This window comes from Canis aureus, chromosome 15 (assembly GCF_053574225.1).
Source record: "Canis aureus isolate CA01 chromosome 15, VMU_Caureus_v.1.0, whole genome shotgun sequence".
In the NCBI taxonomy this organism is placed as follows: domain Eukaryota; kingdom Metazoa; phylum Chordata; class Mammalia; order Carnivora; family Canidae; genus Canis; species Canis aureus.
Window position 1 is genome coordinate 25,623,700 of NC_135625.1, and position 25,358 is coordinate 25,649,057.

At 39.8% G+C, this 25,358-nt stretch overlaps 1 protein-coding gene and 1 non-coding gene across 5 annotated transcripts in view; both read left to right on the top strand.

Annotated features, from left to right (window-relative positions):
- Window positions 1-25,358, top strand: part of MTUS1 (microtubule associated scaffold protein 1) — a 165,884-nt gene that overhangs the window by 17,611 nt on the left and 122,915 nt on the right. The window lies entirely within an intron of this gene.
- LOC144285177 (U6 spliceosomal RNA) lies at window positions 2,942-3,049 on the top strand. Its single transcript, XR_013353560.1, has one exon. It is a non-coding gene; the product is annotated as a U6 spliceosomal RNA (small nuclear RNA).

Sequence of the window (25,358 nt, forward strand, 5' to 3'; positions counted from 1 at the left end):
ATATTCTCTGATTTAGGGGTAGCAGAAGGACTGGACTCACTTGACTTTGAAGATATTTCTTACTATCTTCAGTGCAAAGGCTAATGTGTTGCTAACTTCTATATGAGTGGGTCTATATTTTTTGCATCATGAGGGCCCACAGAGGGCTTTGAGAGGGGATTTCCAATGAGCTGAATTAAAATGCAGAGAGCTCATTCTGATTGCTTTGTGGATAATGTACTGTAAGGAGGCAAGAGGCTAATGATTTACTTAGGCCTTCAGGAGAGGGAGATGGGTGTCTTGGACCTGGAGTAATAGGGAAGGTGAGAAATAGTTGCATTTGGAATGTGGTGCCTATTTGGGTTGCTCACAAGTTTAAGAGGGGAAAGAAAGGAATCAAGGCTGACTGCTAGTTATTTGGCATGGTCAGCTTGGGCTCGTAGAGATGTCTTTTATTGCGAATAAGGAACACTGGGGCAAGAAAGAATTTATGTGAGTCTAGAAGCCCGAAGTTCTTTTAGATGCAGGAAGTTTGAGATGCCTGTTAGATAGGCAGGTGCAAATGTTGGGTTAACAGTTGAGTCTTCAAATCTGGAGCTTTGGGGAAAGATCCGGGCAATGAAATGCTTGTGGGGCTTGCCATCAAACAGAATGTTTTAAAACAAGATGATGATGAGTGTAGCATGAGAAGGGGAGTAAGGAAAAAAAAAAGGGGGGGAGGAGTAAGGGGCTGAGCCATGAATTACTCCCAACGTTAGGAGGTTGGTCAGAGAAGTCAGCAGAGGACTTGGCTAAGGAGCAGCCTGTGAGTTGAGGAGGTAAAGGGAGAGGAGTGCCTCTGAAGCCAAGTAAAGGCGGTGTCTTGGAACTTGAACCCTATAGTGTGAAGAGTTTGTTTATCAGACAAAGGACACTTCTGTTCACTTTTTTGGTAAGTAAATGTATGTTTAGTGATTATTTAGAATCTTGATAAGTTTGAGGAAACCATGGCAAAGTCAGCCAAAATTAAAACAAGTACAGTACCTCTCTTGAAAATACCAGAACAGGAGATTTAATTACCCTTAGGCAGTCTCCTTTCAGGGAACTGTATGCATTCTATTACTCACTATTGAAATCTCAACAGTGGATGCAGGAACCATAATATTCTTTGAGGGCCCCCCAAATCCACAACATTTTTAAATATCTGGCTGCTGGCCATAGTGCTGTTTTGAGAGCTTTGTTTGCTTACCTAGGAAACCTCATTCTGCATTATATCGAAATATTAAAATATAACCACTTCGTATATTTAAACAGTTGAGTTGCTATTCAGTTGTTATTAACTGTTAATATAATAGAAATCTTTCCATTCTTTTCGTCTTCCCTGTTACTTATTCCTCAGCTCTCAGCTAAACATCTGATTTGTTCTGAGACTTTCAACCTATAATAGCAACCAGAAAAGCCTGTGCTTTTTTCTTCACTGACTACAATTTTTGTTTGTATAGTTGTTTTGTTTATTTTGTTCACTCTGTAGTAACCCCTAGAAGAGTGTTGGGCACATGTGGGCACCTGATAAATTTGAATGCCATCCAGTATTAGAAAAGAGGTGCTTCAGTAGCTTTGGTTTGGTTTCCAAGCTCAGTGTCTCTATCTTTAAGTCAGATTGGCTGAGGTATCATTTAATCATGGCAAAAAATTTAGGTGGATAGTTCATTGAACTTCAGCAAATATCATCAGCCACAATAAAATTAGAAATTTCCATCATGCAGTTTCTTTCTGTCCCTTTCAGCCTGTTCCTTGACTCCAAGGCAAATACTAATCTGTCTTTATGGTTTTGCTCTTCCAGATATTCTGCAAGAGCAGTACATGCCTTTTGTGTCTGACATCTTTCACTTAGAGTGCTATCTCAAGCACTTAGGCTGTTGTATAATGATCTACCTTTTGATCGACAAGTGGTATTTTGTTGTATGGATGTACTTCCATTTTTCTTTTTCAGCCACCACTGATGGACATTTACATTTTCTAGTTTTTGGTGATTAATTAGCTTTTTATTCCTGGTTTTAATTAGTAGATAGGAAATTAAAACAGCATCAGTGACCCATAGCCACATACCCCTCTTCATGTCTGTTTTCATTTTCCCATGTTTTTTTTCTATGTGTTTTGCATGGCTATCATCCTAAAACACACTAACCTTTTTCCTAGTTCTATAAATTGCATAGTTTCAAAATGGTTGCATTTCACAGAGTTACTATAACTTTCTAGTCCGTTCCTTGGTGAAACTCAGATTGTTCCTAAGCCGTCACAGCTGTAGCAAATGTGCTAACATCTGAAGTTTTCCTATGATAAATTCTTGGCAACAGTTTAAGACTCTTAACTGAAAGTAATAGAAATCAATTCAAGCTACCTACCAGGGCAAAAAAAAAAAAAAAAAAAAAAATGGGTAGGGGTCAAAAGGGTATGAAATATTTCTCAGAAGTTAGTGTCCAGGAAGTTGTCAGGTCATTAATTCTTTCTCATTGTTCCTATCTGCTTCTCTTGGGACTCTGGTAGCATTCTCTCTGCAGAGACTTAGTTCACCTGATTCTGGGTGCATGGCACTACTCTGTAGTGCTGGGATTTATGGTTTCCAGTTCCCAAGACTTGTGCAGATCCACTGTGCCTAACTCGCTATTTCAAATCCAAATGCCGGGGGAGAGGCAGCCTGACCCATTTGAGGTAGTTGTTCATAGCAGGACCATTCACTGTTGTGCGTGTAGTGGAGCCCACCTCAGTGAGTAAAAAGGTGATATTCTTAGAGAAAAGGGGTGGCTATAAACTAAGCCCACACTCAGAGATTCCCATTTAAGTAAGATTGCACAAAATCCATTTTATCTGACTGCTAAGTTGCTTTTCAAAAGGGTAGTTACAGTATGATCTTAGGGGGGAGTTGGGAGGGTTATATAGATCTATTTTTTATGTTCGTATTTAGATATTAACAATCATTTAGGTACCTGTTTCAGCAGTTCACATGCTAAGATTGGAACAATATAAAGAAAGAGTCTCATGGTTCCTTCCCAAGGATGACACACAACTTCACGAAGCGCTCTGTATTCTTAAGTCCTGGGGCTGTAATGTCCAGCATAGTGACTATAACGAATAATACTGTATTGCAACATTTAAAAGTTGCTTAGGGAATAGTTCTTAAAAGTTCCCATCCCAAGGAGAAAAAGAGTTGTTTGCCTCTTCTTGGGTTTGATCCGTCCCCTACGAACGATGTTTAATGGATAGCTAAGAAAATCTGATTTGTTAGCATTTATTGAATGCTTGCTTTATGTTAAGCATTGTGTCTGAGACTTCTGTAAATACAGGAAGTTTATCAGACAGCTTTTATTCTTGGAACCATGCAATCAAGTGTAGATTTTTGTTTAACCCAGGAGGCGTTCATTACTAAGTGGGCCTGGAGTGGAAATGGTGGAAATGTTCCCTATACAGGTAATCGTGTCAGTCTTTGTCTGGAAATAATAACAACATGGTGCTAAGTGGTTTGGAGGGCCCAGTAGGAACCTAAGCGCTTTAACTATGGAATGCTTGCCTAGAAGCCAGTTCCTAAGTTGTGACACATTGTTGGGTTAAGTGTCTTATGCTTGCTTTGAGTTTCAGGCCCTAGCTGGTGTCCCCTAGGCTGGCCAGGCTGCTTTACCTGGAGTCTGCTGGACTCACCTGGGGACTATTGGCCATGGGTCCCACTGGTTGTCCCAGTGCTACCTCCTTAATTTTAAACAACTTCATCTAAAAACCTTTGTCAGCAAATGCATTCTGGTTGCTCTCATAATCTTACCCTTCTCTAAAATCCTTTTTTAAATGATTTTTTTTGTTGATCTAGGAGAATCTAAATGAAGATTTTAATGATGAAATGTGCCAAGTTAAAGTATCTGTGTGTATAAGTGGATTTTTTTCTATGTGATGGTCTAACTCAGCTTTTCCTTGGCAGCTGTGTAGTGCCACAATGGTCAGCATGATGACGCATGCTATAGCGTAGACCCTTCCCTCTGTGGGTTTAGTATTTCAGATACCAGATAGTCATGAGGCAGCTCAAAATTCTAAGATACGTAATATTGTGTGTTTTTTCTCCTATCCGTAGACTGGGAAAGTTGCGGTTGCAGTGAAGTTATGCTATTAGCTCTGGCTCTTTTAGTTTATGGTTTGCTTTTGGTTTATTTGTGGTAAAATATACATAACATAAAATTTACCATTTTAACTATTTTTAAGTATACAGATCAGTGGTATTAACTGAATTTATAATGTTGTGTAACCATCACCACTGCCTAGTTCCAGAATTTTCCATCAATGCAAACAGAAACTTTGAGCTCATTAAAGAATAATTTTCCATTCAACTTTCCCACCAGCCCCTGGTAACCACTGTCTGTATGAATTTGCCTATTTTGGTACCTCCTGTAAGAAGACTTCTACCGTATTTGTCCCTTTGGTCTGGTTTATTTTATTTAGCATGTTTTCAGAGTTCATCTATTTGTAGCATGAGTCAGAATTTTGTTCCTTTTAATGACTGAGTAATATTCATTGTATTTATGCACCACATCTTGTTTATCTACTCATCTACTTATCTAGTCATGTGTTGATGGACACTTGGGCTGCTTTTACTTTGTGGTTATTATGAATAATACTGCTGTGAACATGGGAATGCAAATATCTGTTCAAGCCCCTGCTTTCGGTCCTCTTGGGTACATACCTAGGAGTGGAATACCAGATTGTATGGTAGTTCGATATTTAACTTTTTGAGGAGCCACCAGATTGTTTTCCACAGCTGCTATGTCATTTTACATTCTGACTATGAATTTGAGACGGTTGCAGTTTCTTCACATCCTCACAACATTTTGATAATAGCCATGCTAATGGGTGTGAAATGGTATCGCATGGTTTTGATTTGCCTTTCCCAGAAGACTTCTGATGTTGAGCATCTTTTCATGCACTTATTGGTCATTTGTACATGTGCTTAAGGGTAATGTCTCATCAAGCCCTTTATTTCCCACGCAGTGTTAACCTTTTGAATTAAATTTTCTGTTCCTTGGTTTCACTTCACGATCCTATATATTAGTTTTCTTATGTATGAAGAAAGTTGGATTCAAAATTCAGAGGGGAAAATTTTCTGTTTTGGTGAAAGATGTCTTTTTTAAAAAAATGTCATTTTTTAAACATTTATTTATTGGAGAGAGTGTGTGTATGTGCCCAAGTTAGGGAGAGGGGTAGAGGGAGAGAGAATCCCAAGCAGACTCCCCACTGAGAGTGGAGCCCAACATAGGGCTTGATCTCAGGGTCCTGAGATCAGACCTGAGCTGGGACTAAGAGTTGGCTGCTTAACCAACTGTGCCACTCAGGCACTCTTGACAGATTTTAGCTTTTGAAGCAAAACTTTCTCCTTTTTTTTTTTCCTTTGCCCCCCACTCCCCTTCCTCTACTCTCTTCTGACTTCTGAGACTGCAGATGATGGCCACTGGAGTCACGTAGTAGAGCAGCTGCTTCCGTTCTCTTCTCGGCGAGAACTGTGTTTCCCCATTGACACCATGACCTAACTGCTGTTCTGCTCCTTGGTCTTTATACAGCTGTTAAGTGCTAGGTGGGTCTTTCTTACATTATGGATTCAATGTGCTTTAGTTTGGGAACTAGCCCTGGAACCTAATCATCATTAATAGCATCTCTCTAGGAAAATGAATTTAAGCTAGAATACATTTCCAAATAAGCTTTGGAGGATTACTTGTAAGTTGGGGACTGCCTATCCCAGCAGTATAGCTCAAGGGTGTGTGATGAGGTGCCTGGGATTTGGAGGATGAGTATGTGCAGGGGCTGCGGAGTGGGTCAGACCGTGGGCTTTGGAATGAGTAGATTTATATTGGAGCCCCACTTCCCTGTTGTGTGCTTTGCACCTAAGTTTCCGTCTTGGAGATGGTACTGTTGCTCCATGTGTCTGTAGATACGGTGTCTGAATGTGGGTTGACTCCAACCAAAGTGATGAGGGAGATGTGAGAGTTTTTCCTCAAAGTCCCTGCAGCATTTTTGTGCTATTCGAATTGCAGCATCTTACCTAAGCTTTCCTTTGTGCAGAGAGGCCACTGCTGCAAGCACTGGGTCTTCTGACTTGCTTCCAGCGTCTTCAGAGCACCTCTAGGCATCTTCAGAGCACCTCCAGGCCGTCTGTGATAACCGGTGTCGGCTGAACCCTTGAAGACTCTTCCCCCGCCACCGCACCTGGGCTTGTGGTCTGTGGCATCATAAAACATTTTCAAAGTTTGGTGCAGAGATGTTAATTTCCAGTGGTGATTAATTCAGTATTACTTTTGCTTTGGGGATGGTTTCAAGTCTTTGTTTTATTGCATAACTTTTTTCTCTTGGATCCTCACTAGCATGTCAGGAAATAGATAAGTTTCTCAACACAAGTTAACTTTTTAAAAAATATTTATTCATGAGAGACAGAGAGGCAGAGACATAGGCAGAGGGAGAAGCAGGCTCACTTCAGGGAGCCCGATGCATGACTCGATCCCAGGACCCCTGGATCACGACCTGAGCCAAAGGCAGATGCTCAACCACTGAGCCACCCAAGCACCCCCAAGTTAACTTTTCAAATCAAGTAGGAGAAAGGAAGGAAAGTTCTGAGTGTGTGTTGCACGTGCCTAGGAAACTAGAAGAATGATTTAGTTTATAGTAGGGGGTTTGTCTTTCTTAGGAACACATTTTTGGAGGTTGAATCTTCTTGATTCTCTTATGTGGATTAATTTGTCTTGTCCTATAATCTTCAGAGTTCTCATGCCACTACTTTTTCAAAGACCTATGTTGATTTTTTTTTTTCCTTCTACTCTATCCCGTTGATTATTTGTGCTGATGAACAAGTAGTTGTGCAGTTTCAGGAATTGGAAGAACTGCTCTGTTTCTTTACTCCATTGAGTAATCTGAAATGTTTTCATGCCTAGATCATCTTTATCATTGAGAGATACTGGGTTGCAAAAATGTGGAACATAGGGTGTTTAGATGGGGGCCTAGGTTCTCTTTGTAGAAAAATGTAATCTGTTTTGAGACCCAGTAGAGGACTGAATGTCCTGGCTGCTTATCTTAATTGGCATCAATGATGGTAGCCACAGTGCTTCCCTGGTATGACATTAATGCAGATGAAGCTGGCCTCAGGACCAGATAGTTTTGTCTCCGTGGACGCACATGGCAGTCATAATTATGAATCACTTTATCTCCTTTGTGGTGTAGTCAGTGAGAGATAAAGAACAAGAGGGGTTTGGGTTTAGGTAATACAAGTGAAATATTTACTCCTGTTTACGTCTGTAGCTTTGGGACACAGTCTATGCAATGTGTTACATTAGTGTAGGTTGTCTTTGGTCATTATATGTTTTTTTAGCAAGTTGTTTTCTGTAGATTTGTCTCTAGTTCGTGCAGATTTTCCTTTTAGTGTATTTGATCTCACTGTAGGATTAGTCTGTAACTTAATGCCATTTCCTTTAACATAGTTGAATGCGTAGTGTTTAAAGAGATAAAAATTTGCTTATATCTGAATAGCACCATTAAAGAGCAGCTAGAAATAAGGGTTCTGATCCCAGTCCTGTCTCCAAGCAGCTGTATGAACTCAGAAGCCCTCAGGGCTACTACACTTCACAATTCTAAGAACACTTACCATCCTCTTCAAATGGTACTCCTGTGTTTCTTTTCCCTAGAATGTGGTGTGAATGGTGACCCCTGGAGTAAGGCAACAGGCACTACTAAAAATCATAATTTACACTATAGACCCCCGTTTTCTCACATACAGAATAAGGTTGGGTAAAATGAACTCAAGTGCTCTGAGCGCCAGAAGATGCATCCATCATCACTGTTAACCTCTCCCAGGAGAATTGTAAAATTAGTTTTGTTACCAAAAATCTTGTTATAGTTCCAGAAAATTGATGTAATCATTAACAATAGCATTTCTCTAGGAAAATGATTTTGAGTTAGGATAAATTTCCAAATGAACTTTGAGAAATCACCTACTTCTACGCTGCACTCTGCCCCTGCCAGAGCAGAGCTCAGGATGGTGTGTGATGTGTGTGGGGCTGGAGGAGACCTGCATGTGCAGGCTCTGGGGCATGGGGCAGAGTATAGGCTTCAGCACCACCAAGTTTGCACCCGAGTCCCACTGTTAGAGCTCGTGTGTAGACTGCCTGCTTGCAAGATTTCTCGGCATGGTTTTCAGGAACTGAATTAGACAATCTGTTGTTGGAATTTAAAAGGCATTTATTTTAGGGCCTATATTGATTCTTGGGTGAAGTCACAGCTTTAGTGACACTACTTATTCATAATGAAAAAGAGTGGTTTTACTGGTTCAAGGTTCTGATTAAATGATCTCAATCTTCTGATCTCAGTTTCTACCAAAGAAATGCTGATCAATCAAAGTACAATCTGTAAAGAGTGGGTTTTATTCCATTGGAGCATAAATATTTTTAATACTTTGGTATTTCAATAAGATTCTCAAGATCATAAATATTTAAATAATTATGAGGCAAATTTTACAAAGGTCCCTTACACATAAATCGCTTGGTAATCTGTGAGCATTCAGAATTCCCTGAGCTTAAAGGCTATGAAAATCATAAGAGTTTTTAATATAGAAAATAGTATTCCTGCACTGGTAGGAAATGAGAAATCAAATTGTACATAGATTAATAAAGATTATACTTTAAATCTGAATTCCTGTTGTGATGTAGATATATACTTACTGGGTTTCCTTCAAAACTTTTTTAAGTCACTGGAATATTCTGGGTTCCTTAATTAAGAAGCAGTCACCCAGCAACAGTGAATGCTAATTTAATCTGACAAGCAAAAGTCCCTCCTATTTGCAGAGATGTTCCAGATAGACCAGTAAGTTGCTTGTTGTACAGAACTTTGCGTTTTTGTTTTGTTTTCAGGCTTACTGTAAGTGACGTGCAATATAATGAAGAGACATCTGTGTACAAGTTTTCCCCCTTTTAAGCTTCAGACAAGGCTGTGATGTTTTGTTGGCAAAGAGTCCAAGGAAAATTCTTTAGTTTGAGGGGGTAAAAGGCATTAACGCTCAGTTGAATTACTCTGCAAGACCCAGCTGGTCTTTGAATAACCATGGTCTCCTGAGAGGATTCATTGAATGGTCTGGTGTTTGGATTTCTTTTAGTCGGCTTGCAGTTTCTGCTCTATGAAAAAGATAATTTCTTTTGTACAATCACAATTTTTTTTTGAACAAATAACTTGAGTAAGACCTCTCTTTATTTCACAGGTGTTGATTTTGATACTTTGAGGAATGTAGGCAAGTTACTTGATACAACTGATTAGGACATTTACATTAAGCAAAAACTCCAGAGTTAAGTTTTAGAAATGATCGTTTTTTTTTTTAATAAGCTATTTTTAAAATCTTTTTATCTATACTTTTCATCTCCTTAGATTTTGTGTTATTTATCAATATGAAAATCTCTACTTCAGGATAAATTCTCAAATATGTAAAAATGGAGAGATTACTATGAACAAATGTGAGACATTCTTACCTATTTTTTGGAGAGGAAGAGTTATCAGTGTGCTGTGTTTTGGGCTTATGTTGTCAAATACCAAAACTCTAAGCAACACATAAAAAAAAAAAAAGTTTGTTGTTAAAATGGACTGTGGTCATTTTATGGTCACATTTGCAGTAGCATGGAGTGTGGCAGGAAATTATATGTAGTTTAGTTTATGTTATTGTTTTTTGGTTATAGCTCTGAGGCAGAAGGGGAGGATCACGTATAAGAATAAAGAATAAGTGAATGAGGCAGAAGGGAAGGGGAGGGTAGAAGGAAACTAGTGCTATCTGAATATTTAAAATGCTTTGAGAAAGTGTGTAAGGCAAATTGCCAGGCCAAACAATCTTAGTAACAAGATAGGAGAATTGGGGTAACACAGCTTTGTTATTTATGCTGCCTTGTGTTTAAAGAATATAGGCTGTCCTGAAACATAGTTATTTGTAAAAGGAAAATGTTTAAACATTTTACTTAAGGAAATTACTGACTAAGCTTGCAGGAATGCGGTTTTAAGAGTTTGTGAATGTGTGGGGTCTTCCACATGCTGGTTTTGAGGTTTTAGGAAATTCTTAAGACAGAAAATCTTGGAATAAAAGTATATTTTTGGAATAAAGTCCAGGAATCAGAATTCTTGAGCCTCAGCAGGTCAGTTAGTTGGTTTTGTGTTGACTTTTCAGTAGACTCTAGCTAGGTAGTTTTCTTCAGTGGTGGTGTCTTTGTCATCAGCTCCGGGCCTCTCTCTACCACCCTGGAAGGCTTTTTAATTACACAATGTGAATGTCCTAAGACTGTACTACATGTTTAACAGAGTAAGTCTGTTTTGAAATGCCAGTTCTCATAAAAATGCATCCATAGGCTTAAAGCAAACTTTATTTACCCACAAGGTTTAAACAATATCAGTTAATTTCTTAATCTTTACTAGTATAAAAAGTTGTTTTTCCCTTGGAGGAATCTTTGTTCTGGGATGCTTGATGATGGTTTTGAGGACTTTGGTATGCCATCTGTCCACCAGCACTATCTCTTACCGCTTGCTTGGTGGTCTTGTAACTGGGGTGATTTTCCTGTTTTGTTGTTGTTGTTGTTGTTGTTTGTTGTTTGTTTGTTTTTGTTTTTCGAGGCGAGGGGATTCCATCTATTTTAAGGATTCTTGGCAACATTCCATTGTTCCTACAAAAATATTCTAACTAGTGAAATGCAGCTATAAAGATGTTTTAAACACAAACCTCATGTGCTTTTGAGGGCGGATGAGGAAAGAGAGTGATAAATTACGGGGGTAGTTTTAATTGTTTTACCATGGCATAAACAAAGTTTCTCTGATAGAGTTCATCGTTGAGTAGTATTTTCACTTAAAAACACTTAATTCTGGGTGTTTTAGAAAGAAGCAAATTACTTTTCCTTGGATGATTACATAGTATCTGCCTCTGTGCTTAATATTAACTTTAACCTAGATCTCTTGTTTGTTCTTTGAATTTTTCCTTTATTGCTCGGAGTGGGAAAATAAAAACCTTTTAGCACCTTTTAATGTAAACAAACTAAAGAAAAAAAGAATCAAAAGCGCATGTAATTTATACTAAAAGCTTAAATCCCTTTCGTATCTACCTAACATGATTATTTATGCAGCTTTCCTGTACTGTCTGTTGTAGTTTCCTTCTTAAAATATTAACATAAGTGAAATAATGTTTTATTTAACACTTGTGTGTTGGGCACTCGCTGTGTGCCAAGCTCTCAGCCGCTCTGTGCAGAACACAGAGGTAAGCCTTTAAGCTTGGTCTGGCATTTCGTCTCCCTACCATCACTGTGTTCAGATCCATCCCAGCGATTTCCTGCCCTTGGTCTTTCCTCACTGGGACGTCTTTCACACTTCAGCCAAACCAAAGTGTTAGTATCCATTTTAACAGTGTTGGCAGACTCACGTTGTTCCCAGAATAGAATGCAGAGTCTTGAGCTTACCCAACTGCTGTCCTTGATCCTCCCATGGCCACTTTGAGCTTCTTACTCTTTCCAATCATCGTGGTCATTTCAAACATCAGAGCCAGTATGATTCCTTCTGACTGAATTGCCTGTCTTTCCATCTCTACTTGATATTTTCCTTTGACTTCATTTGGCACATGTAAATCTCCTCTCAGTGGTGGTCTGTTGGTTACCTCTGTTGTGTATACATATGGGTCGTCTTTCTAATGAGACACTTGCCTCGATGCAGACACAAGTGTTCCTAACCGTCTACAACAGCCCTAGCCCTTAACTGTGCTCCAGCACATGGTTGACATCAAATACATGTTTCAGACAGTATCCCTGGTTGTATTCATTTTGTAATTTGAAAGTGCACGATTTTTGCTTGGATACAAACTTTAGTCCAAGATCCAAAATCACAGTCGCCATTTATTATCACGTGTAAGAAGTGAACCGTTCAAGGAGTTTTATTCGTTGATAAGTAAAACCAGACGTAAAAGGAGCTTGATTTATGATCTTTATGAAAACCAACTAAACTGTTCTGTTATCAGAATAGTTCAAAGTGATCCATGAGCAACCCTACCACCATGGTTGTCATAACTAGTGCATCTATGGCTTAACTATGAAAGGACCATCTTCTCCCCTACATCTGGCCACGTACTTTCAGAATACAGATCTGTGTTGAAGGCTTTCTGGTTTCTAGAAAACCTCTATTAAAATGTACAATAGATAATCATGGAGATCTAGGTTCAAACCCATTTTCTTTACGGTGAAGAGCAGTGATCTGTGGAGTAGGGCATTTGGTCTCTGGGGAGTGTGGCAGAGATGGCCATTTGCCTCTCAATCCCTATTTTTCCCTATCTTTCATGTTTATAAGATCTTTAGCTGGGTACAAGTAGCTGGTATTGGTGTTCATTTCCCACCCTGCCTTGTAAACAGCTGTGGCCATGTGGTTAGGCTATGGATCCTGGAATAGCGTAGGGAAGTAGCTTCCATACTTGCTGTCTTTCCATCCTGCTCAACAAAATACAGAAGGTTCTATTTTGGGCCATAGGTTGAGGTCATGCAAAACAGAGGAATGAGAAAGGTGGAGCTGGGGCTTCTGACAGCTGGGTCACTTAATCCTGGACAACCTATGCAGACTTCTGCATGAGACAGAAATAAAGTTTGGTCTTTTGCCACTTCATTTGAGGTTTTTGTCTACTGTGGCTAGCCTTTGAATCCCAAATATTATAGTATGCTTTATGACTCTGGATGGGAAGTGTCTAGACCAGGGAAGTAGGAACTGCCTTAGAAATGTGGTACATTCTCTGGAGTGGGCAGAGATTTGGTTGATTATGGTCTAAGAGGATTCAAGGTCTGAGTAGTGTTAAGATTCCATAGATCATTTTTAAGGCTTCCTCTAACCTCAGAGTCCATGACTTTGATGTGTTCAGCTTTATGTCAATTACTATATTTCGTCATTTCTAAAATGGACATTTCCATACCGGAATGTTTCTGATATTAGGATATGTTTTATAAGACAGCCCCTTAGCTTTGGCATAAAATCAGAGCAGAATTTGACATTTGACTTGATGATACATAGGCATCCCCCAAAGAAGCTAGAATTAGCAGAAAAACAGTGAAGCGTGAACACTGGCTTAAAATAAACAGGTTCCAGTAACCAACCAGGACTGATAGTATGAGCAGTAGCTGAAGAAGTGACTAACCTTACATTCAGAAGATGGCCACTTGCAGCTTAAGTTTGTAGTTTCTTCATGGAGCCCATTTGGTGGTCACTCTTGGCTTTTCCTAAGGTTCAGACCAAGAACAGCTGAGCTGCTTTAAGATTTAAGGAGGAGCTAAGAGAGCAGCCTGATTTGGTAAGATGATTCTCTATGGAAGGAGGAAATAAGATAGATAGTAAAGGTTTGAAATAATCCTCTTACAGAATTCTTTAGTTTGTGTCCTATGCTCAGTTAAGACAAATGGTGCTAGAAGGATTGTAAGAAAAAATAATCTACCCTGTACTCTCAGAAGCAGTTTTCCTCTCCACTACTTATCTTATTTACTTCCATATTTTAAATAAAACTAGGACTGTAAATATTGTCTCTGTGACCGAAGTAATGTACTAGTTTTTTTATTTAATCTTTTTTCCTATTTGTTTTCTTTGAATATCTTGGCAGAAATAGCTCCTATCCTCCAAAAGCACCCTCAGATTTCTCTCAGTTCTGTTTTTCAATTGTTAAAACTTTTCAGTGTGTACTAGTTCCATGTTGTTCCCAGAGACATCCTTATTGGGTCTCTGACTTCCTGCTGCCATATGGGCTGCTTGCCATCCAGATGTTGGACACAGGGTCATCCAGGTGTTTCTGGGTATTCCTTTTTCCCTTGTCCTCCTGGATGACACTCATACCTGGTTTATTCCTGTTTCCTGGAGGACACTCCGACCTGGCTTAAATTCTTCACTTTGTTGGCTTTCATTCTTAAATTCCTGAGAAAGCAGGTAAAAGGTAAGATTGAGGCTTTCTTTGCCTAAAGATTCCTTTATCAGCCCTCATATCTGGTGTATGGTTTGGCAGGATTGGAATTCCAGTCTGAAAATATTTTTCTCTCAGAACTTTGAAGATAATGCTCTATTATTTTCTAGCTTTCAGTATTGTAGCAAAGTCTGTAATTCTGACATCTGGTCTCTGTATGTCCCATTTTTTTTTTTTTGGCCTCTGGAATTATTTTTTAGCATATTCGTTAACAGATGAGTACAAGACCCAACTGCTTAGCTTTGTCACTTCCTAGCTATGTAACTATGGCAGATTATCAAACTCTTATGCCTCAGGTTCTCGTGTGTACAGTGAAGATAAAAGTACTTTATACCTCTGAACAGTTGTTTGTGGATTGTAGGAGAATTCATGTAAAACACTTAAAGCTTTTTTGTGCATGAGGTACATATTGGCTGCTATTTGCTGTAATCAAGCTATTCTAAAATATCACAGTGATAAACAGTGGTCAGATCTTGTTTATTATGTAGAACAAACAGTGGACCTCTTTATTTTGGAGACTTTGTCCTTCAACTCTGGGAAGAATTCTTGTATTATTTCTTTGATTATTTCTTACCATGCGATTTTTACCCCCCCTCTTTCAGTTAACTCTATCAGTTGAATGCTTGATCTCTTGGATGAAGCCTTAATTAAAAAGAAAAGAAAAAAGAAAAGCCCTTCTCCTTTTGTACTCTTGTGTGTGTCTTTTGCTTAAATTCTTAAGCTGGGTCTTCTAAAAATTTTAATCATGGCTTTCATGTTAATTTCTATTTTTTTAAAAAAGATTTTATTTATTTATTCATGACAGACACAGAGAGAGGCAGAGACACAGGCTCTATGCAGGGAGCATGACGTGGGACTCCATCCCAGGACTCCAGGATCATGCCCTGGGCCAAAGGCAGGGGCTAAACCACTGAGCCACCCAGGGATCCCCATTTTCATGTTAATTTCTGAGCATTCTAATTTTCTGCTTATATTACTTTAAACATCCTGTTTTTGTATGAATATGATACATTTTTTAAGATAACGATCCTCCTTGCCTCAATTTTCTGAGTTTTTTTTTTCTCGTTTACTTTTCCATTTCAAAGAATATCCTCAAATATTAGGTTGATGCTTGACTTCCTTTTTAAGATTGAGTTCTCTGGACTTAATTTAGTTTCTGCCAAGAACGATCCTCTCCTATTTTGCCTATGGGCTATCAGCCTGATTATACGCTTATTGTGGAGTGGAGCACAGGAAGTAGGCTGGTAGTCCCACAATTCAGTGTACAGAGGAATGTCATTACATTTCCCAGTATGCACCCTGTGCCTCGCCTCCCCTGGGTCTAGTAGCTCTAAATTTGGAATGTCTAATCAATTTCTTCTAAGATTATATAGCTGTTTACTGAGTGGGGGTAGTTGTCTAAATGTACAGGGTATTGGTAGGTGTCTGGGGGCGAGGGGGGAGAAGGGATGTCCCGTGGATCCGTACAGAGAATTGCAGTTGATCTACCTGTAGAGGCCCTGCCTCTCTCTACCTTCTGTTACTCATGTGTCCAGTACCCGGGTCATTCTGGGGTTCTGCAGAGTGTCCTGCCTTCCGTCCTGTGTGATATGTTCTCTGTGACCTTGTTTGACCTCCCTGTGCTCTAATAAATCATTCTTGCTTTCAGATATTGAGGTTTGTGATTACAGTGTCGTATACTGTTGCATTTTTTGTTACTTTTTTCTTCCTATGCAAGAAAACAAATATTTAAATTTATTATAATGGCTTCAAATTAGGAAGCATAAGTATGTTTGCCACATGTTGTTTTGACATAGAAGTGGAAAGATGACCTTCCTGTTTTAGGAAGTATAGGGAAAGGTATTACTGTCCAATTTTAGTTACAGAATGAAACATTCCTGGAAGTGCTATTGTGTTTATAGCATTTTTATCATAAATGTTAAAATCACTTTTGTGATTGCCGTATCACTTTTGTGTTACTATGTATGTGCGTTGCACTCACTAAACTACCATCATGCTCAAGGTTAAATTTGGTATTTGAATCTTTCATAGCAATTAGTGAGTTTTAAATGAATTTGTGAAACTTTGAGGCTACATGGGAGTCTGTTTTGATTTTTTTTTTTTTTTTTTGGTTAAACTTATACCGATTGAAACTCTAAGCTGAGGATTTTATTAAAAGGTATTCTTGAGAATATAAGAAGTCTTAAGGGCACAGGGTGTTAACTGATTTTTTGCTGGACCCCATGGATTATCAGCACTTTCATGATTGGCTTAGACCAGTCAGAAGGTACCCTGGGCTGGGTGGAGTCTTCTAAATTACGATGAGATGGACACCTATATGAATCCAGGTTTCTGTGAGCAAGGAAGAAGGGCAGGATGTGGAAAAGGGAAGCACCTAGTGGTAACTGCCGTTAAGAGTAGAAGTTGCGGGAATTTGGAGGCAGGGGATCCCAGGAGGCTGTAGCTGCAGGAAGAAGCTGAATAGAGGGATAGGGCCTGTATGTGGCCTTTGGTGAGTGGAAGTGATACATTTTCGCGTTTCCTCCGTGTCCAATCAAGGTAGGTGATTACTTGTGTACTGGGTGTACTTGTGTGTGGTACTCTGGGGACATTTAATCACCCACCAGTTGCCAAGTATCTGATATTGTCCTTAAAGTGCAGATACTGGTAAGATTTATTCTTGCTAATGAAATATGCTTTCAATTTCTGGTGTTGGGCATCTCAAACTTGTTGAATAAATTCACTAAAATGGCACCTAGTGTCAGCTATTCTCATATTGCCTCTAAACTCAGAATTGGGGTTTTTTGTTTCCACAAATGCTAGCACAAATGTCTTTACTTTTAACCTATGACAAAATTATCATATAGTATCTTATGAGAATTGATGAGGGAGGATTTGTGCAAACAGGAACCAATTTTTAGTGATATTTTTTGTGTCAGTATGTAATTCCAGGAGTCCTGTGGTACTTGGTTTTGTGATCAGGTGTCTTTATCAAGATAAATACTTAATTGACTGTACCTAAAGAGTTGAGACTGTACTGTCTTTGCACTAATTAACCTTACTGAGTCAAGAAATAAAAAGAAACAGTTTTTTAATGAGAGTATAGTGCCGGTGACCGCTCATGCTGATGCTTTAAAGAAAGGACTAGTGCAAAGGTCATCATACTGCGGCCTGAGGGCCAAATCTGGCCCACTGCCTCTGTTTTATCTATTAGGACATACCCATGCTCATTTACTTATGGTGTAGGGCTGCTTTTTTTCCTACAACACTTGAGTTGAATAAATGCAATAGAGATAGTATGGAACATAAAGCCTAACATACTTCCTGTCAGGCCCTTTATGAAAATAGTTTGCCAATCCTTGGACTAGGTTAACATAGAAAGACTTCTTAGAAGAATCAAAGTTAAGAGGAATTAAAGGGGGGGAAAATGGGACAAAGCAGTTTTTCAGTGCATAGGAGATGCATTTTGAATTACTGTTTGTATATAATTTTCTTCCATACCAATGCAAGGCATAAAGACTACTTTTTTCCTGTTTTTAGATATCACTATCTTTTATGTCTGGACATTATCAGTAAAAGGGCGATTGGAATGAGCTACTCAATTTGTATCCACAAGAATTTGTAGATCTTAGGCTTTTTCATATTTTGGAAATGCTATCTATAAAATCTACCATTTTGCCAAAACAAGAGCTGACTAAAATGATATAGTTTGTAATGATTACACCTTTCCTTCAAAGTAGTTATGGTATTAAGAATATAATCTGCTTTTCCTCTGCCCTGCCCCCCCCAAAAAAAAAACCCTCATAAGAATACACTAAAATAATAATTTAATTCTTGTTCTGTTGCAGTCCAGAATTGGTAATTCTGATGGGTAGACAATAATCCTCTAAGCAGTGATTCACAGATCCAGGCTTCTTCCATCCTGTGGTTCCAGTTGGTTCATCTGTGTCAAGCTACATAAAGAGGAAAACCTAGGAAGGATTATTTGTGAGTTTTATGGTCCAGGAATAGAAGTTGTATCTACAATTCCTGCTTACATTATATTGGTTTAGAGAATATGGCATTTACCTGCAAGAGAGGTAGGAAAATACTGTGTGCCAGGAAAAAAAAAAAGAAAAAGAAAGAAATGGGTTTTGGTGACCAGCCAGTCACTGCCACAATTCCTTACTTACTGTCACTAAATCTGCATTTTGAAAGCATTCAGATGCTGGTGACATAGAAGCCTTCACTTACTTTTTTATCTTTTCTTTTTTCCATTTTGTTCCCCTTTCAGGGAATCCCTGATAAATTATCTCAGCTGAAGTGGTATAGTTTGGGCAGAGGAATTGTAGTGTCACTCATGGCAGATTTTAGTGAAGATCCTATGTTTGTATGATGTGCCATAAACTGAATATTGACATAATTACCCCATGTTAACCTTAAAACTAAAACTGCCTGTTATTTTACCACCAGAAGATGGGTCTGTTCAGAAATGAGAGAATTGCAATCCAGGCAAACAAGCTGTGTCAAAACCGTAGACAAGTCCAGGGGGCATCCTTTTTTCTTTTTTCTTTTTTTCTCTTTTTTTAAAGATTTATTTATTCATGAGAGAGAGAGGGAGAGAAAGAGAGAGAGAGAGAGGCAGAGACACAGGCAGAGGGAGAAGCAGGCTCCATATAGGGAGCCCGATGTGGGACTTGATCCTGGGACTCCAGGATCAGGCCCTGGGCTGAAGGCAGTGCTAAACCACTAAGCCACCCAGGGATCCCCTGAGGCATCCTTTTTTTAAGAAGAAAAGGGGTCAGTTGGGAAGGCTGTTAAGAAGTCATGGGCAAAAAAAAAAAAAAAAAAAAGAAAAAGAAAAAAGAAGTCATGGGCAGCCCGAGTGGCTCCCTGGTTTAGGGCTGCCTTTAGCCAAGGGCCTGATCCTGGAGATCTGGAATTGAGTCCCACATTGGGCTCCCTGCATGGAGCCTGCTTCTCCCTCTGCCTGTGTCTCTGCCTCTCTCTCTCTCTCTCTGTGTGTCTCTCATGAATAAATAAATAAAATCTTAAACCAAAAACTGCCAAGTCCATTAGAATAAACTGGGAGTTCAAAGTATGATGGTTTCTCATTGGTTGACCTATTTCTTGGTGGATGGGGAAAGCAGCTCTTCCTCTGGCTGCGGTCTAGAGTAGTACATGTATGCAAGGTCGAGTGTGTCTCTTCCTGTAGGGTCTGCAGCAGTAGGACATGAGATCTCTCCCTATCAAAACTTCTTGACTTCATTGTAGTGAGATTTCCATTACTGATTTTCACACCTGTAGTGGAGATAAATTCTTCTAAAACTACACTAAAGCTCTGCATAAATATATCTAGTTCTCTCACTCCTTGGCAAGGGTAAGATCGCACTTTCCAACTTGGCTGACGGTGTTGTCCTGTGGCCTGCTTTGGTGAACTGTGAGCAGAAGTAATGTGTGTCACTTCTTGGCAGAGGCTTTAAGAGTGAGTGGGGCACTTGGTTGTGGTCCTTTCCTAGTGTCTGAACATTATGGAAGTTTGTTTTTGTTGTTGGTGGTGGTTATTTTTTTGTTTGTTTGTTTTTTGAGATGAAGACTCCAGCAGGCTGACTTCAGGTTGACCATGAGTGTGAGTGGGGCTCCCTGCCGGAACCCCTGGACATTTAAGCCACTAAAGTTCCAGATGGCTTTTGCACTGCACCTGTCCTGAGGGGTAGAGGGCAAGTGTTCATGCCTCACGGTCTTCACCCCACTAGCATTTAAGGTTCTAAACTCACATTATATTTATAATTAAAAAAATCCTTTTCTTTTATTTCTAAGAGTGCTAACCATTTGAACTATTAGTTGCTACCCATGTAGGCTTCTCTCAAGGACAAACCTACTTTGGGATTTATACCAAGATTTTCACCCCAAATATCTTTTCCACTGATACTCCTCTTTGACAGGAAAGACTCTTGACTTCTGCCTTTACAAGTGGTGGGAGAGAGTTCTGGAGGTCATCTAATCTTTCCTGTCACTACCTGTACAGCTGGTGTGGGTAAGGGGAGCAAGGATGGAGATCTTCTCATTGTCTGGGCAACATAGAACAAGAAATCACTTTCTCTGAGTGGATGGGTGAAGAGTAATTACTGTCTCCTCGGGGCTATGGCTGCAGCAAGGGATATGTGGTTTCTAACCTTTGGGGCCACATGTGCAATCCTGGCTGTATTTCCCATAATTCTGGGGGAAATAGCAGTATTTCTGGGCAATAGTTATGTTCCAGTATGGGTTAAAATGTCATGTATAGGCTGTCTGGAATCCTAACAATTGTTTGTGTATTTTTTTTTAAATAATGGAAACTGTGTTCTGAATTCTAAACAACCAATTCATAAAAGGACTCGAACAATGCACTAATTTTCTATGAAGGGAGTTGTGCTAGTTTGTGACAAAGCACCACAAAATGGGTGGCCTAAAACAACAGATTTATTCTTACAGTTCTGAAGACGGGAAGTCTAAATTCAAGGGGTCAGTAGGTCCCTGCTCCCTCTGAAACTTCTGTGGGAGGATGCTTCTTTGCCTATTCCTAGCTCTTGGTAGCTTTGCATATTCACTGCCTTGTCAGCGTGACTTCAGTCTCTGCTTTCCCATTGCCATCTTCTGGGTGTGTCTGCATCTCCATGTGGCATTATTGTGTTTCTTCTCTTTCTATAAGGATTGTAGTCCTACTGGACTAAGACCTACCCCAATGACCTTATCGTGGCTTGATTACATCAGTGAAGATCTTATTTCCAAAAAAAGGTTCCATTCATAAGTACTGGGGGTAGGATGTCAACATATCTTTTTGGAAGAAACAGTTCAACCCATAATAGGAGTTGAAAAATATCTCTGTTCCAGTGTACTATTTAAGTCCATCCTGCTTCCCAGAGAAGAGGAAAATAAGCCCCTAAATCATGATTTTTTTTTTTTACAAAGTTAGCTAATTCAATAACAAAGATTATTTCAAAAATGGGCAAAGGACTTGAATAGACATATCTCTAAAAGAGGTAAGCAAATGGCCATTAAGTACATTAGAAGATGCTTGGCATCAGGAAATCCTTAAGCAAATGTAAATCAGAACCAGAAGAAGATACCACGTCACAAACATTAGGGTCTCTCTTATATAAAAACAAACAAACAAACAAAAAACAAACAACAAACCAGAAAATGCTGGTGAAATGTAAATATATTAGAACTCTGCATTGCTGGTGGGGATGTACAATGATACTCCATAGCTGGTGGGATGCTATGGAAACCAGTTGTGATTCCTCAGAAAAATTAAACCTAGAATTACCATATGATCTACTAATTCCACTTTGGGTACATACTGAAAAGAATTACGAGCAGGATTTTGGAGCTAGACATTCACTGATGTTCATAGCAACATTATTCACAACTGTAAAAGGGTGGAAGAAATCCAAGTATCCATCAATGCATGAATGGATAAACAATGTGGCATATACAATAAAATATTACTCAGCCTTAAAAAGGAAAGAAATACTAGCACATGCTACAACATGGACAAACCTTATGTTGAAGGAGTTAAGACGGACACAAAAGGACAAAATATGATGTGATTCCTCTGAGTTACCTAGAGCAGTCAGATTATTTAGACAACAGTAGAATGGTGGTGGGTAGGGGTGGGGTAAGAGAATGGGAGGTTATCATTTAATGGGTACAGAGTTTCATCTCAGATGAAAAATTCTGGAGATGGATGATGATTGCACAGGATTGTTAATGTGCTTAATGCTATATAATGGTACAATTAAAAATAATCTTATGTGGATTTTTACCAGAATAAGAAGTAGACTTCACAGAAGTCATAGATTTAAGATAAGAATTAGAGAAAAACAGGTCAGTAAGTATTACATAGTTTTTGTCTGATAAGTAATACCCCTCTTCTCCACCTCTGTTGAGGAACAATGGAGAAATGAGATGGAGTAAGGTATCTGGTCTATGAAGAATCAAACAATCTTTGTTGAAGGCTATTTGGAAGGGGATAGCTTAGTGTGAGTGATCAGGGAGCTCCCTAACAAAAAAAAAAAAAAAGAAGCTCCCTAACAGAACACCCCAGAATTTGGTCCTCGCAGTTACCACAGGGCTGCTCTTGAAGATAGAGTGCTCCCGTGCTCTCCACGAGCTGAAACATCCCCAGGAAGACAGTGGGAGGAGCTCTGTTTATTCTCCCAAATTTTCAAATCAGATACATTACTGTACTACTTTGGGCAGGATGAAAGTAAAAGGTCAGATTAAAGCAAAGAAGGATATACTGAACTCCCCCATTGGAAGAAGCATTCCCCTGCAACATCCCTACTTCTTGTTCTCTTCACATACCATGCTTGCAATTTAGTCCATGGTTAATCAGTGCCTCCTATTCAGGAGGTTGCTTCTCAGTCCATTGTCCCTTTGGGCACCTTCCTGGCACTTCTGAAGAGCAGTAGAGATTTGGAAGGCTCTGGCAATTAATTATATCAATCCCAAGATTATAATTAATTATATCAATCCCACTCTGTGCTCAGGGCTTAAGTTTGCTTTCCTCTTTTCAATCTCAAATGATCTACAGCCATGTTGTCTTGCATAGCTTTTTAGAAGTGTGTAGTGAGATCCTGTGACAAAGTTAAGGTGCCAGGGACATAATGGTGCCTACATTTGAAAATAAACTTCTGTCACATGCCCAGGAAAAAAATTAATTGTAGGATGGTCTAACTTTGCAAGTTCAAGTCCAATATGTTAAAATCCAATGGAGTGAAAAGTTCAAAATAGGGGTGCCTGGGGGCTCAGTTGGTTAAGTGTCTGCCTTCAGCTTGAGTCATGATCTTGGGGTCCCAGGATGGAGCCCCGTGTCAGACTCCCTGCTCAGTGGGGAGCCTACTTCTCCCTCCCTCCCTCCCTCCCTCTCTCTGTCCCCTTCTTGCTCATGTGCCCTTTCTCACAACATCTTTTTTTTTTTTTTGGAGACTTTGAAGCAAAACAACAACAACAAAAACCCCAGAATCAAATTTCAATAAGCCTAGCTTACCAGGCTAAAGTATTCTAGAAGCCTCGGTGGTCTGATTGTTCTGGAAGCCATAGTCTGGGCTGCTTCACAAGAAGGTCTGTCTTCTCGTGGTGTCTGAAGTTGTGCTGGTTCTCAGCCCCTGGTGTGTGAGGAGGATGCAGGTGATCACAGAATGGTCTTCTCTCCTTCCCACTGCCCCCAAATCACCACGTTTTGAAAACAACCCAATCCTCTAATCCTGAAATAATCAGGGCAAAAATCACATTCTTGGAATGTAGTTGATAGTGTTTATGAAGACTGCTGTGGCACCAGCTGAGCCCTGCCTAGTGAGTGACCTACCTTTCACTCTTTGACGAACAGGCATTTTCAGATTTCTGCCACAAGAGCTACTTCTACTGCCTCTTGCTCTGAATCTACTTCTAAGAAACATGATTCCTGAGGAAGATTGATCTCTAATATCTAACAATCCAATCAAGTGCTTATTGGGAACACTGTGGTGGTGGGGGTGTGAGTGTGTGTGTGCACACGCGCACATGTGAAGTTGTGATTCTTGAGTCCTTAAAAAAAAACAACACATGGATTGCAGCTTCTCCCATCCACCACTACCTTCTTGTTCTCAAATACAGAGTGGAATTTCAGTGACTTACTAGCCTAGCATTGCCTATCAGACCTATTATTAACAATTTAAAGCTGGGAACAATCTAGTTTTCTGTAGGGGGGACAGAAAGCTGCTTTGCTATTTTAAAACAATAAGTACCGTGTCGGCCACTCATGTCAAAAAGGGCCTGTAAAGATGCTCTTGCCTAGAGTAATTGTGTCACACTGGTATCTGCCTACCAGCTGTCTGCACACACCTGCCAGGAGGGTAGTTGAAGGTGTATCCGTGTGGCATGCACAAAAAGCGTGCTAAAAGCCAGTGCTTGTGCTGAGGTCTGAATGGTTTTGTTTTAGCTATGCAGCCTGGGCCTTGTTTTCTTTGAGTTACAGACTTGTGCAGTGTTCCTTCCATGGAACCGGCCACACCACCTACCGATAGAGTTGCCATGAGCTAGAGTTTCCTACTCAGATCAAAAAGATGTATGGTCTTAAGCTTAAAGTTTTTCCTCAATCTGTGCTATTTAAAACCATCCTCCTCACTGAAAAAGTGAGCTGGATTAGCCAGATATAGGTGGCAAACCACCAATATGTAAAAACACCTGACCTTTGCTTTGAGCCAAAGTGCCATCTACGTTGCTCATGGCAAAGGCCTGGATTACTCTACGCGTGTTTTGCTCCTGTAGGTGTTACTCCTTGTTGTTTTCTCCTGGTTTGTTCCTTCAGTTAATATCTTTACAGTACTGAGAGGGCGCAATGAAGAATAACCCCTTTTCTTTTCTTTCCTTTTTTTTTTTTTAAAGATTTTATTTATTCATGAGAGATAGATAGAGAGAGAGAGAGAGAGAGAGAGAGAGAGAGAGAGGCAGCGACACAGAGGGAGAAACAGGCTCCATGCAGGGAGCCCGACATGGGACTCGATCCAGGGTCTCCAGGATCACGCCCTGGGCTGAAGGCTGCGCTAAACCACTGAGCCACCGGGCTGCCCAAGAATAACCCCTTTTCAAGAATGCTATTAGGAGTGGCTGAATTGGTTGTTTCAGGAGAAAATATTTTAACAATTTGTGAAAAGTCACTTCCCAAAACCCCATATGCTTCTTTGGGTTGCTGCAGCCACTGCAGTCCTTTCTGGATGATTCCGTGGACCTCCTCCATGATCCTACACCTGAGGGGTGTGGCTGGCTCACCAGGGCTCTGGCTTCCAGGGCTGTGGTCAGTACATGTTCAGGATTGGCTGTTGACTTAGGAGTAGTGTTCGTGCCCTTTTTTTTTTTTTTTTCTGGTTATGAATGTTTGAGAAACAGAATAAGGCCCATAAATTATTATGGATGACATTGTAGATGAATTATAATTGCAGATTCTATAACTATAGAATTTTAGCCACAATTATAGACAAATTATAGATGAAAAGTAGTTTGACGGGCTGGACTATGTTTGAAAGACCCACTTAGGCTTGACTGTAGAGCAGAAGTAGGGCAGTTCTCGCATGCACCCCTCTGCCATAGGGACAGGGTCTGCTCCGGGGGGAGGAGGGGGAGTTTGTACTGTGTGGTTAGCAGGATTGGGACTAAGGTAGGATCAGGTGAGTGAGGGCCTGGCCTCAAGTCAAATGTGAGGGGTCCCAGGAAACCTTCAGTGATCAAGATAAGTAATACTTAACACATTATGGATTTTTCCATCAATTTTGTTTATAATAATGAAATATATATATACCCTTACAAGGTAGGGTTGGTATTCTGACTTTTCTCTTTGCCTCAGGCTCCAATATGGCTCAAAGGGGCACAGTTAGTTATTGTCTTAAATTTAGTGCCTGAGGGATGCCTGGGT